We start from the raw sequence: 13,084 nt of genomic DNA, 5'->3' as shown, positions 1-13,084 counted from the left end.
GAGACAGTGATCCACGCCTTCATAACATCTAGGCTTGATTACTGCAATTCACTTCTGTTTGGAATCAGTCAGTCCTCCATTGCTCGTCTACAACTGGTCCAAAATGCTGCAGCCCGATTTTTAACTGGTACAGGCTATAGAGAGCACATCACGCCAGTTTTGGCCTCCCTGCACTGGCTACCCATTCACCTTCGGATCCATTTCAAAATTCTCATGTACGTTTTTAAATCACTGAACAGTTCCGCCCCATCCTATCTCACTGATCTTCTGCAGCCATATGTCCCACCGCGCTCTCTGAGGTCAGCAGACCAGATGCTTCTCTCAGTCCCAGAAACCCGTCGTAAGCTCAGGGGTGACAGGGCTTTCTCTGTTGCAGGTCCACGACTGTGGAATGAGTTGCCACTGAGTGTCCGGCAGGCTCTCACACTCTCAGTCTTTAAGTCTCGCTTGAAGACCCACTTCTATTCGCTTGCCTTTAACACGGTGTGATTTGTTTTGGTCCGGTCTGTTCTCTACTCTGTTGGCCATTTTAGTTAGCTTCTGCTGCTATTTGTATCTGTATTTCTATTTTATGTTTTCCTGTTCGCTGTGCATGTTTGTGTTCTTTTGTACAGCACTTTGGTTGGCCTTGTTGCTGTTTTAAGTGCTATATAAATAAATTGGTATGGTATGGTATAAGGAACCGGATCAAACGGACGTTCGGAACAAAAACGCGTCATGCAAACACACCGTTCGGGTTATTTTTTGTGTAGTCAGCGTGATCCGAAATAATTTGTGATCAGAACGAAACGGGCGGTTTACGCCGATTCATAACGATCGGTGCGCGTGTAAACGCTTGATCTGTTCGTTTTTATCTGATTGTGAAAAACTGACCTGACTGCGCATGTGCGATTTTGCCATTTCCGCCTGGCTAATGCTAATAATATTAGCATGTCAGTGAAGCAAAACTGGTCAACAACATTTCTACTAGAAACTTTGAAAGAGCTCAAAATGATCTGTATCACCTGTAGCTCAGTCAGGGAGTGCAGTAACGTCTCCACCATCATTAAAACCTGTCGCGGGTCCATTTTGGGCGCTCAGGTTTGTTTACGTTCATCCCGGAAGTAGAACTTCTTCTTCGGTGGTTTTTTCAGGAGAGTTTACCACTCTGCGCATGTCAGTACTGCTGCTCAGAACAAAGCCCGCTGCATGTAAACGCTCATCATGAACAGATTGTGCCCATGTAAACAATACATTTGAATTATTTAATCTGAAAACGTTTCAATCCGGTCAAAGAATGTTGCGCATGTAAACATAGCTAGTGCTAACCACTGAGCCGTCGTGCTGCACAGTCACTGTGCAAGTACTATATGTTGTGTTAAAAAATAATCCCTGAACCGGGAGCAGCTGAGGGATCTGAAAGTCACGGGAATCTTTACGTTTTTATAGTATTTAGGGAGAGGAGTGGTGGTGCAGAGGTTAAAGAGGGTGGGCCTGCGAACGAAGGGTCGTGGCTCTGCTGGATCTATCCCCACACCTACCACTATCCCACCCTCCCATAAAGAATTTAGTATTGCCTAAAACTCCTGGAACTTGTGTAACTAAAATGTAATATTGTAAGAAATGCTAATACACCCAGAGTGAAGTCATTAGCATTTGATATGCACACGCGACCAAACTCCCACTAATGGAGAGAGTGTGACGGGATCAACTGTCGTGGGAACATGCACAGCCTGTTTGAGTGTCTCAGTGAAACTCTAGGCTCTTTCTTAAAACAGTTATGCAAAATGGCATCTCAAGACCAGTTCAGCTTTCTCCTCACTTGGGCTGTTCTTAAATACCAGATAAAGCCGACCACTCCCCATACAGATGTGAGTTTTCAGTAGGGGTGCGGCCCCTATTACCTTCATTTTGGGAGATCGGCCAGTACTTGCATGAGAAATCAATTTTACAGATTTTTTTTTTTAGTTTCAACAACAATTGTCTAAACTTCATTTATATTTCAGAGCACTACCTCATGGCCAGTTAAAACAAGTTTGTATTGTTTCTAGGATATTGTTCAAGGGTATGTTTTTCTATAAAATAAGATTAGAAAATTGAAGGTGCATTATGACCTTATAACAACTGACGGTGTCGCTTATAAAAGAAAATTGTGTCGGCCAAAATCGGAATCAGCAGGTCAGGCTTAGATCGGTGATCGGCCAGAAATCTGCAATCGGTGCACCCCTAGTTTTCAGAAATGAAGCGAGCAGTGCAGAACCGAAGGAGGCATGGAGAAGAACTCAGCTGCATTGTTTTGGAGCACAGCACATTAAATGTGAGACAGGTGTCTTTCTTGTGTCTTTTACAAAATATAATGAATTCTCACATATTTTTGGGGCAAATTCTGCCCTTGTTGTGTTATGTACCCCTCCCAAAAGTTATAGCACACTATTCCTAATCAAACCATACCTTTTGATGCATATGTCATGTTTTTTTCTTAAGCTGCTGAGTGTGAAAATAAATAAAAATAGTGAGCAGAGTAGTAGTAAGGGTGATTCAGTGCTTACTCGGGCATTGGCACCCTTAATGAACAAGCATCACATCAACAATGATTTGTGACATGATCATAGGAGTCACATCGATTATATGTGAAGGGGATGTGTCCCCCTCACATTTAATAAACATTGGTTTGGACGCTCCCACATTTACCATGAAATATTAGTTCACCCAGTGCTGTTTCTATTTCTTTGTGAACAAATCCATTCCACTTGATTAACAGGAGAATACTTAAACCACTAAAAGTCCACTCCAGGTTTTCCTTGTTACCTATAACTGCTCACCACACCCTGAGGTCGCTTGCCTTGGCAGTACGCTTACGGGGGAAGGAGGAGGAGGATCCACTTCTGTGTTGCGTGCTAGCTTTGTGCTACGTTAGTGCCGGCTGTTGTTGACCGGGGTGGGCGGGGGGTTAGGATACATGAGAGAAGGAGAGTGCTATTTCTGTAGCATCTTAGCCATCAGGTCTGTATTGCACGCCACTAGCTTAGAGTTACGTTAGTGCTGGCTGTTGTTGACCGGGGTGGGGTGTGGGGGTGTTAGGATGTGTGAGAGAAGTGAAGTGTGTTCTATTCACACAAGGAGAGCTGTTGGTCAGGCTACTTCTTGTTGCTTTCTAATATAGGTATTGAATAAAGTCTTTATAGGTAAACATATGTTTAACAACCTGTTAAAATGCACCAGAATAAAGGAAATGGCATCTACTTTATTCAAAAATTTCAAGGCGAGGAACCCCCCCAGCCCCCCCTCAGTGTGTACCCCCACATTACAAATGCTTCTGACACTAATGCTTATGACAGTCAACCAGGCTCCATGTAGATGTTTGCACTTGTTTAATAAGCTGTATTAAACATCGAGTGTGAGCATCATACAAACCAGGAAGTGATTGTATAGATCTGCGTGTGCTCTATCTTGATCGGGCTGACAAGCTAATATCTAGTCTGAATAAGAGCAAAGTGTGTTAGTGCTCTCCTAATTCAGCTCCATTTTTAAACTTTCATGACAATTCATGCAAATGATATTTCTTAATCATTCACGCTGCCATTATATTCACTTTGCCTCACTACTTACAGTACATTGATGTCTTTGCTTATTTGTTAGCACAAGTAGTGGCAGGAGTCAGGGAGAGCCAGGGGGTCAGATCCTGTAACAATTTCACAGCATTTCTTTGGAAAAACGATTGAACGCTAAGGTCATAGTGGTGCAAAGGTTTCAGTAATGGAATTTGCATTAATTTATATGAAACTTTGTTGAATGCAGTTGTTTTGAAATGGCAGCAGTCTGCTTTGAAAGTGGGTCTGTTCAGGAAGTACTGACTAGTTAATAAGGACCTACTTCCAACGTGTATCATGGCTCTCCTCAAACAGTTTTGTTCTTCAGAGTTTCATCGTGATTTGTGTAATATATACATTTCTTCATCATCGTCATGTTTGCATTGCATTTATTTCAAATAAATATAAAATTCCATCCAGACGGCGGCATTAGAAGTGCTACAGCTTGATGCTGCTGCTATTTGTACTTGTAAATGACCATTAAAGGTAAATTTGATGGTGATGTAAAAGTCTATGAAACGACATTTTCAACCACTAAAGCTTTCAAACGATCCACAATGATCCACTTAGGCTGTCAGTCCTGTCAGAAGTAAAGTTCATTTCTCCTAACAGGTCATTCAATAAGTTATGTACAACAGGTAAGATACTATTTTGTGTAAGGTTGAAACCAAACGCCACTTCAGAATGGTCAAAATATTTTATGACGCCAAGTTAATAATGTTCAACTTATAGTTGCTAAAGTTACTGGATGATTTGAACTTGTGTTGACATTATGCCACTAATGTAAAAATAATTGGTATATATATATATATATTTTTTTTTTTTTTACAGTAGCATATAGCGTAGTTTGTAGGTGAAAGTGTTGGATATGCGTTCAGAGCAGGGAAACATTAAACATATGAAACTTTCATTACTTTTACAACCAAAGGTATTGAACTAAAATTTGGTGTAGTAGTAGCTGAGATTCATTCACAATAGAAACTCTGAGCACGAACACAGTCTCTCCTGAGACGTCTAAGTTTTGACTAGAACTAAAATTCTGTCACTTATAAGTCAAAAGGGGTCGGGCGATATGAACTCTTTCAAGGAATGCTAGGCATTTGGTGATTTCTTGTTCCACACAGCTCAGGACCCAGAAGAACCTTCACAAGAGTCGGGTCAAGTGTTCTGGTAGTTGTTACTGTAAGTAGTCGTGGTTAGTAGTGAAAGTTTAGAGCATCATCTTCCGTCTTGTTAACAGAACTTATACTTATATTAAATAACTTATACTTATGTCAATACTCATCGAGGCTTTAGACGTTATTCTGCTATAAAATGGAAAAATAAATCAGATTTTCCAGATGACAGAATACAAATTTTGACTTTGGTCTTAGCCATGTTAGTAGTTGGAGTCTTACTGATTGTGTGGGGTGGACCGGTGTCTTTATGCAGCTACCGACCTCAAACAGGTGCTTCTAATTTATAATAATCAGTGGAGTGGAGGTGGACTTTTTAGAGGCGGACTAACAGGTCTTTGAGGGCCAGAACTGATTGGCAGGTGTTCAAATACTTATTTGCAGCAGTAACACACAAATAAATTATTTAAAAAATCTTACATTGTCATTTCTGGATATTTTTTTTAAGATTATGTCTCTCACAGTGGACATGCACCTAACATGAATATTTCAGACCCCTCCATGATTTCTAAGTGGGAGAAGTTGCAAAGTTGCAGGGTGTTCTCATTGTATGAGGGAGTGGTGATGTAGAGGTCAGAGAAGATGGGCCTGTGATTGGAAGATCGCTGGTTCAACTCTCGGTACCGACGACATCAAAATGTGGGTGTGATAGGTGAAGCATCCACAACTGCCTCCACCCTCATTTGCCCCATTCTCGACCCTTGAGCAAGGCCCTTAACCCCCACCATCTGCTCCCCCGGGTGCCGAAGATAGCAGCTCTCTGCTCCACACAGAGGGCTGTGGTAGCTCGGTGGTCTATGGTTGTGTCAGGAAGGACATCCAGCATAAAAATAACAGGCAAGTCATTTTGCGACTTAGTTTGCTGTGGTGACGCCGAAAGAAGGAAACTCTAAATAAAATTAAAAAATGTATATAAATGTGTTTTAAACCCTTCCCACACTCTTCCAATGTTCTAAACAATGTTTCTAAACGCTCCAAGTGAGCACAGAATGTCATGATTTCAGCTCTCTGCCTCCGGCTGCTCTCTGCCATCTGCCAGCGCTCTCGGCCACGCCCACTTCTCTGCTGGCCACGCCCACTTCTCCGCTGCAAAGCGGAAATCATGACAGTCTGTGTGGGCTGCACAAATGTGCAGCAGTTGCTAAATAATTTAAACTAATTTATTTTAAATAAAAATTGCATGTAGATCGTGCGGCTCATCCATCAATCAGCCAGTTGTGTGTCATGTCCAGTCTTACTTTGAAAAACCGCGATAGAGCGAGTCCGTGATAAATGAACCGTGAAGTAGCGAGGGACTCCTGTAGTTAAAGGTAGAGTGTGAACTTTACAGACACAACCTTGGTTACACAAGAGAAGAACCTGATTAGTGGAAGCGCTGCCTCTCATTTTAGTCCCTTGTCCCGGAGCAAAGAGGCGTAATTGAAAACACCCTCCACCCGTCTGTGCATGTTGTGAGCAGGATAACTTGGAAAATAAGCAACTTAACCGTCTTCCACTTTGGTGTGTAACTGCATTTAAGTGTAAGATAGTTCCCTGTCGACAATGGTTCACTTGAGTTTTGTTTTTGTGCAATCACAGCTTCATGTCTTTAGTTTTGTTAGCCTTTTTCAGCACAATGTTCCGACAGGCGCACAGAAACTGAGCTGTGGCTGGTTGTGGACCAGCAGTCTGTGCGCAGACGTTCTGATTCTTGTCTTACACGGTTACTCACAGTCTGCTCTAATCTGGCGTTAAGACATCTACCAGGCATCCAAACAGATATGCTCACCTCTGTTTTTGTTTAGACCTTCACCAGCTGGGGCCTGTGCTCGTGTGCTTCAACACACCAACTGTAAGACTGTCAATGCAAACTTATCCAACTGGTTCCTTTTCCACCAGTGATGATTATTTATTGCTTTGATTATTGCTTGTTGACTTCTGCACATAATCTGTGGTGTCACCCATCAGCATTGTTTTTCTTGTGGACGTTTCCAGTTTAGTTTTGGGCCCCAGCATTGTGACGAGGCTGACAGACTGGACTATAAATGGACAACCTGTGGCTCCCAGGTGGAATTTATAGGAGCCAGGCCAAGCTCCGTCTTTCTGCTAATGAATGATAGTCACAAGAATATAATGCCTCCCAGATGACAACATCTGTTTACTATGCTGGTGTGGTCGTGCACAGCCTGGTTATAGTTGGCTAATCTGTTTGAGTAACATAAACTTGTTATTTCTCGTTGTAAACAGATCAAAACGCGGCAAAGAGCTTCAGCTGCCTTCCAGAAATTCCCACTATTCAAAGAGGTAGGATAACATTTTTGAACTTTTTTATTTTATTTTTGCATTTTCTGTGGTGTCCTTCGCTTTTATGTTTACTGTTTAAATGGTAATGCAATTTATTTTTAACCTTTCAAACTCTGCGTGAGAATGTGCGATGTTTAAAAGGAACATTAGACTCGAAGCGCTAACCGTTGTTTGAAGATGAAGTTTTTCGTTCCACTTTTTAATTGCTGCACATTACCTCTGCGTCAGGTCACATTATAAACACGAAGCAAACGGTTTTAAAACATTTTCTTGAAGGTGTTTTTTAAAATTTATACGACTGCAGTACTGGCATGGAACACATACACTGGATGTCAATCTGTGATTGAGGGTAATGAAGCACTTTGGTTTAAAAAGAATCAGTGGAATTAACAGGACTATCTGTCCAAAGCTGAATTAACTTAATGTTGTTTTTTAAACTGACACAAGATTGGTTCTTTTTTAATTTCCAAGTACTAGTTCAAGTACTAGTAGTTTTTATTTCGACTGCTTCCCTCTGCTTGGCTCGCCACGGTGAGCAACCTGGCATGAAAGGTTTTGCAATCGTTGTATATCGGAAGCCCTTTGGGCTCAAACTCTCAGCCTGATGCTTAAAAGGCCGTGGCACTGACCCAGAGCTACCACAGCCCATATTTCTGTTAAAGAAGTATGCAGTAAAACTATTTTGGTACTGTTGCCCAGGTACTTTACCATTCTAAGCTTTATGGGGAAAGTGACAAAAATAAAGCCACTGTTGAAGAGACGGATTAAATCTTGCTAGAGTTTGCCAAGCTGCATGTGGAGGACTCCTTGGTCAAGTGGAAGAAAGTTCTATGGTCTAACGAGACCAAGTTGGAACTGTTGGGAGACTTTTTTTTTGCCATTCTTCCTTAAAGCTCAGACTGGTAAAGAACCCAGGTGGCAGTTGTATACGCAGTCTCTCCCATCCGGTGGTGTAGTCTATATTTTGATGGGTATACTGCGCTTAGAAACCAAAGTGCACTGGTTAGTACAACGTAATTGTCAATTTATTTAGATTTTTAAGCATATTGAACATTTCAAAATTTCTCTGATGCTTATATTTGAATAAATGAACAACAAACTTTGTACAACACAGCTTTGTATTAAAAATGTTATAGAATTTATAAAACGGTATCATAGCAAAGCGCTGCATGCTGATAGATTGTTACGGAAGCGTTTGCCATTTAACGTATCAATGACACGTGCCTAATGATATGTCATGTATCATTGGGCACTTTTAAGTGAGTATACTGAAATTCTTAAGCTTTTCTAGTGGGTATACTCCGTATACCAGAGTATCACGCAGACTACACCCATCTTACCTGCTGAAGCTTGTAACTCCTTCAGAGTGGTCAAACATGTCTTAGTGGTCTCTCTCATTCTTCTTCTTCTTGCTCAGTCACTCAGTGTGAGGATGACCTGGTCATGGTACATTTACACGTTTGATATTTCTTCCATTTCTTGACGATGGATTTAACAGAACTCTTGTGGATGTTTAAGACCTTGGAAATCCCTCTGTATCCATCCCCTGACCTGTACTTTTCAATAATCTTATCTATGAGTTGAATTAGGAGAGGTAATGTAAAGGGGGTGAATATTTATGCAATAACTTGTTTTGTATTATATATTTTTATTTGTATCTGTAGGAATTTGATTTCATTTTGACTTTGAATAAAGTGTTTATGAATATTTTTTGTAAAGGCCAATTTATTTTGACCATGACAGCAACAAAATGTCCTGGGGGATGAGTACTTCTGATAGGCACTGTATTTTTGTCCCAATTGGCAGAGTAAAAAGGGGAATTGGAAGTATTGTCTCTCTGTCTTGTGAGCTGGATTACTTGAAAAGCAAGTGAGGTACAGACTTCCATGTTGGTGTGTGGCTGCATGTATGTGTAAGAAATGTCCCTATTGAAAATTGTGTTGCCAAAATCCAAGATGGCTACTGCCATATAAACTAATCACTCCTCATTTGAGTAAACTGCTTTCTAACAAAGTTGTCAGGTCCTCTGGACGGATTCTTCTTTGTTGAAAAGTTTTGTCTTTTATCTAAAAAACTACTTCAGTCTGAGGAGCTGCAACAAACTCAGTCTTATAAATAACACCTTCTAATAGTGGATCAACCAGTTTACTGGTTACAGCCAAAACTAGCTGTTCACGTGTAAAAAGAGCTATCGTTGGTGCCCTGATGGCCGCTTGCTATTTACAGAGGGCTGAGTGATATTCACAATAACATCATCATAAGAGAGAGACAGTTGGACATGGACCCCTGTTTAACGATGGACGGGCTCTCTTCACAAAGATGGCTCTCTTTACTCCTCTCGCAAACCAACATTCCTCTCTGTCAAGGATGTTTTTTCTAGTTTTTATATTTCTTAAAAGTATACTTTCATCGAATGATTGGGGTGGGTGAAAATTAATCTGTGGTGGTGGCCAAGGCCACCATTGGCCAGTTCCTGGCTCCACCATTGTGCCTGGCGGAGGATAAAATTGCTCCCTCCACTCGACAGGATCTGTCACTCTGTGCTGCCTTAGACAAAAGACAAAAACCTTCCTTTGTTATTCTCCTACCCACTTGAATAACTTGCACTAAAAATATTAAGGTTTGCTTGAATCCACCAGCAGTCACATGCCAAAGTGTCCTTGGACAAGACACTGAGCCCCTCGTTGCCTCTGATGCGTGTCCCATCAGTGTATGAATGTGATGAAGCTCTGTTTAGTCTCTTTAGAATGATTTGTTCAATAAGCTTTGTAGAGATCTAGTAGAGTGCTGTATGAACGGGTAAATGAGGACACGGATTGTAGTGTAAAGCACTTTGAGCATCTTGATAAGATAGAAAGGCGCTATACAAGTACAGTCCATTTACTTGAATTCCCTGTTCAATTCCAGGCCAGAAAAACACTCATCTAGAAAAAGGCCAAAAAGTCACTATTCAAATCCGTCAGCGACGTGGTGCTCCAGCACTCTGCTTGTTTATTATACGTCAGGTTTTAAGGTGGCGTGGTGTAAGTTGAAAACGGCTCAGAGTAAAGCTGCTGCTCCAAATTGAAAGTTGTCAACTGAGGTGGGTTGGGCACATTATTAGGCTGCCTCCGTGGCACTTTACTTTGGAGGGTTTCAAGACATGTCCCACCGGGAAGAGACCTGGGACAGATCCAGAACTCATTGGAGGGATTATGTATCCTCTCTGTCCTGAAAATGGTTTGGGGTTCCGCAGGAAGAGCTGGAGCTTGTTTCCAGGAAGAAGGATGTGACCACAGTCAAATAATAAGTGATCGGTGTCTAAATGGTCTTATTCTACAAACACTGTGATGTGATATAAACAGCTTGAGAATATTTACAGCTGTTCTGTCAGTGATGACACTGGAAACATTTTTATATGCCCAGTTTAGTTGTTTGTATATTCATTCAACCTTTATTTATACAGGCTAGTCCCACTGAGTCACCAGGACTCATTTACAAGAGAGACCTACGTATACATACATATATTAATGTGCCTCCAAACTGACTTGTAGTTTGTATTTTGGTGTTGGTCTGTCTATGGAACATACTCCAAAAAATAAAAGCTGTTCTTTTCAACATCCTACTTTTCCTTCTTTGATCTTTTTTCAGTCACTGAGCTGATGGTTTATAGAAAATGACATGACTTCAGAAACAAATGTTGAGCTGGCATTGTGATAAATAAGATATCTATCAGGTTTGTGCATTTTCATGAAGGTTACTCCAACAAAGCAAGACGTCTCCAGGTTTGTCTACTAGAAGCCTTTCCCTGTAATGTACGAGTGTTAAATGGTGTGAATGTACCGGCAGTTCTTTCCTGAGGGACCTAAATGAAGTAGGTTTGTTCTGTTTGAGGAAACGAGGACTCCCGAGCCAAATTGCTCCTCAATGCATCTCCCGTCTAGGAAGGGCATTGTAATTTTCTCCCCTTAGCAGCTGTTAAGCCTTTGACCTATTGCACTCGTGGGAGTAATCAAGCTTTAATTACTTCTTCTTAGCCACTTGAGGACAATCTGTGCAATAAGATAGCTTCTTGAAGTAAATGGGCTAACTCTACCTGCCAATCTGGGCTTGGTGGATTCTGTTTCCCTGCAGTTTAGCAATGGGTAAAGATTTGTGTCTATAACTTCAACACTACTCATCTTTTACTGTTTGCATTTAGTCTTAAGAAAACAATAAGGCAGGCTCACATTTTTACCCATCTTGGGTCAGACTGAGCTCAAAACAACTGTGAAAAGTTCTCTGCAATCATCATTATTATTCCTAGTGAGAGGTATGCACCACAGAGCTGGCTCTGCTGAGCGACTGGCTCACACAGTTTGGCATTCCAAGTTGAAAGCAAACCAAACTGATATTAACCTCAATAGTGTCTTCATATTTTCTCCATATTTGGAAATGTTTACCTCCTCTTGATGGTTGACAGAGGTTGGAAGAGGGGATGTGAGTCATTTCAGCTGCACAAGGCTTTCAAAGAGCGAGACGAGTCTTCCAAGTGACTACCATTTGGTAAAGCCAGCAGCTCTTTGTGCTTCAGTGATCTGTGAGTATCATTTGTGTTCAGTTTGTAGCAGGAGTTTAAGGTTAAAAAGCTTGATTCATCGTATTTTCCCCATTTTCCAAAACAGTGCAGGTTAGTTAGGTTTTTGTAGGGAGCTGTCACTATGTGTTGCAGCTTGATCCAAGGTTTTGAGCGATGTCAGGGAGGTGTCACCGTTTGTTTTCTTCTTGCGTTATGCACCATGAAATGCTCCTGTGCACATCTGCAGGTGAGGAGACGACTGGCAATTGGTTGTGATTGTTTCTCTGGCTCGAACAATAGTTCAGAAAAGTCTCTTTCTTAAAACTGAGACTTGCTCAGCGCTTCAGAAATATTTATTTTAACCAGAGTCAAGTTTGTTTGCTGCTAATTGTCACGAGTGGGTGGTGAGAGGGGAAGGAGAGACGCTTTAAGAACTGTGGGTTTACAGGTGTGTGCATGAAAGAGATGGTGATTTCTTGTTTCATTGATGAATTCTGTTTTTTGCAAACATCCACTTCAAATGTCAGATCGTCCTGCTGCCTCCAACGTTCACGCTTCTGAGACTGAACGGTGAGCACGTGACAGCGTTTGCTTTACATTTGAGGGGAGAGCCTCAGTTTGACTTGGTGAGAGCTGCTGCCTGTAGCAGTGGTGTGACGCTCGTACATCGTTGCACTCAAATTCAACAAACTTTAAAGCCACTTCTTCTATTTGTTTTAACACAAGTCACATTTCTGAAGAGGTTTAAAGAGTGTCAGTGCAGATACTGGCCCAAATTACAGTAAACATTTACTTTTATTTATTTTGTTTTAAAAGATTAATATCCATTTAAGACTTCCTTTGGTGAATACCTGGATTGACAGAAGATCATTGATTTGAAGTATAAAGGATTGTAAATAAATCCTGGGGGCCGAGATGGTGTAGAGAGGCAGGGCAGCCGACCTGGGACCAGAAAGTTGCAGGCTCAACACCCCACTATGCCCACGTCATGGTGTCCTTGAGCAAGACACCCGATCCCTAACTGCTCCCTGGGTGCCTACATAGCTGCCCGCCGCCCCACCTGGGTGTATCCCATGTGTGATGGGTAAATGCAGAGAACTAATTTCATCATTGTATAGAAACACAGTGATGACAACACATCTAAAAAATGTCCAAACTGCTAGTAGTGGCTCCTTGTGGTCACCAAAGACTGCACGTGCTTTTTAATCAGGTCTCTCTTGTAATGAGTCCCCGAGGCTCGATGGGATTAACCTGTCTGATTAAAGGTTGAAGGAATGTTCTTCACTTTGAGATGGACACAAAATCAGACTAGAAAGTAAGCCTCAGTCACTGTGCATAAACTTTAAAGTGCATGTGACATTACATTTTTTTTAATTAAATGTGATTAAAAAAAAAGATAACAATAATGGCTTATTATTAGGACTGACTGATTCCAAACAGAAGTGAATTGCAGTAATCAAGCCTAGATGTTACGAAGGCGTGGATCACTGTCTCAAGGTTCTTTTTGGAGAGTATAGGCT

General features: G+C 41.4%; 1 protein-coding gene across 1 annotated transcript in view; it reads left to right on the top strand.

Moving 5' to 3' along the window:
* The window catches only part of LOC119430816 (LIM domain containing preferred translocation partner in lipoma), a 267,474-nt gene that overhangs the window by 1,760 nt on the left and 252,630 nt on the right, over positions 1-13,084 (top strand). Inside the window, exon 2 of the mRNA XM_037698297.1 lies at positions 6,971-7,027. The gene's annotated coding sequence lies outside the window, so the exon portion shown is untranslated. The remainder of the gene's footprint in view (positions 1-6,970; positions 7,028-13,084) is intronic.

The sequence above is a fragment of the Nematolebias whitei genome, chromosome 3 (assembly GCF_014905685.2).
Source record: "Nematolebias whitei isolate Nwh7 chromosome 3, NemWhi1, whole genome shotgun sequence".
NCBI classification, from domain to species: domain Eukaryota; kingdom Metazoa; phylum Chordata; class Actinopteri; order Cyprinodontiformes; family Rivulidae; genus Nematolebias; species Nematolebias whitei.
The sequence above is the reverse complement of the archived record's forward strand: the minus strand, read 5'-3'. Positions and strand labels throughout refer to the sequence as shown.